The following is a 1,690-nucleotide window of genomic DNA, read 5'->3' on the forward strand; positions in this document are numbered from 1 at the left end:
TCAGTGGAGGGGGACTGGTCGGGCCTGCGGGACAGGAAGAAGCGGAGGGCCTTAAGGCCATCTGCATGGGGAATGCAGGTGTAGAGGGACTGGACGTCCATGGTAAAGATGAGGTGTTGGGGACTGGGGAATTGGAAGTTCTGGAGGAGGTGGAGGGCCTGTTTCCACACTGTAGGGATTCGATTCTATTCTATGAAAATGAAACCAGAATGCTCGCTCCCCCCACCCCTGCTTCTATGGACTACCCAAAGTTCACAGACCAGACATCCCCGTCAGACCCATTGTCTCCCTACCAGGCACACCTACACACAAACTGGCCAAGGACCAGAGACTGAAACATCTGGTCAATGGATCAGCCTACTTCATCCATTCAACCTAGGAATTCCTTAATAACCTCAAGAACATTAAAATCAACGACAACGAGATTATGGTATCCTTTGATGTCACAGCACTATTCACATCCATTGACATACCACTAACCAAAGAAACACTGGCCACGTTACTGGATGCAGCAGGAACGCTGACTTGAAACAGTTCCATCAGCGAGGACAACATACTCAGGCTACTGGACCTATACCCCACGAAATACTTCATCTTTAACGGCCAAATATACGAACAAGTCAATGGCGCATCTATCAGGTCACCCATCTCAGGACTTTTTGCAGAGGCAGTCATGCAAAGACTTGAACGCACTACTCTCCCCCTCATACAGCTAAAACTGTGGATCCAATATGTGGACAACACATTTGTCATCATTAAATGCACCAAGTTAGAAGAAACACATCATTTCATCAACAACAAGGTGCAGGGCTGGATGAACACAGCAGGCCAAGCAGCATTATAGGAGCAGAGGGGCTGACGTTTTGGGCCGAGACCCTTCATCAGAAAAGGGGGAGGGGAAGGGGGTTCTGAAATAAATAGGGAGAGAGTGGGAGGCGGATAGAAGAGGGATAGAGGAGAGGATAGGTGGAGAGGAAACAAACAGGTCGAAGAGGCAGGGATGGAGCCAGTCAAGGTGAGTGTAGGTAGGGAGTTAGGAAGGGGATAGGTCAGTCCAGGGAGGACGGACAGGTCAAGGGGGCGGGATGAGGTTGGTTGGTAGGAGATGGAGGTGCGGCTTGAGGTCTTCTTGGGGCCTGGGATGGGGGTGAGGGAGGAGGTATAGGGGCAGGTATAGCACTTCCTGCGGTTGCAGGGAAAAATGCCGGGTGTGGTGGAGCTGGAGGGGAGTGTGGAGCGGACAAGGGAGTCACGGAGAGAGTTGTCCCTCCGGAAAGCAGATAAGGGTGGGGAGGGAAAGATGTCTTTGGTGGTGGGGTCGGATTGCAGATGGCGGAAGTGTCGGAGGATGATGCGTTGGATCCGGAGGTTGGTGGGGTGGTACGTGAGGACGAGGGATATTCTTTTTTGGTTCTTATTGCGTGGACGGGGTGTGAGGGATGAGGTGCGGGAGATGTGGGAGACACGGTTGAGGGCGTTCTCGACCACCGAGGCGGGGAAGTTACGGTCCTTGAAAAACGAGGACAACTGAGATGTGCGGGAGTGGAATGCCTCATCCTGGGAGCAGATGCGGCGGAGGCGAAGGAATTGGGAATAGGGGATAGCATTTTTGCAGGAAGGTGGGTGGGAGGAGGAGTATTCTCGGTAGCTGTGGGAGTCGGTGGGCTTGAAATGAATATCGGTTTCTAGG

The sequence above is a fragment of the Rhincodon typus genome, chromosome 25, assembly GCF_021869965.1.
Source record: "Rhincodon typus isolate 14 chromosome 25, sRhiTyp1.1, whole genome shotgun sequence".
NCBI classification, from domain to species: Eukaryota; Metazoa; Chordata; class Chondrichthyes; order Orectolobiformes; family Rhincodontidae; genus Rhincodon; species Rhincodon typus.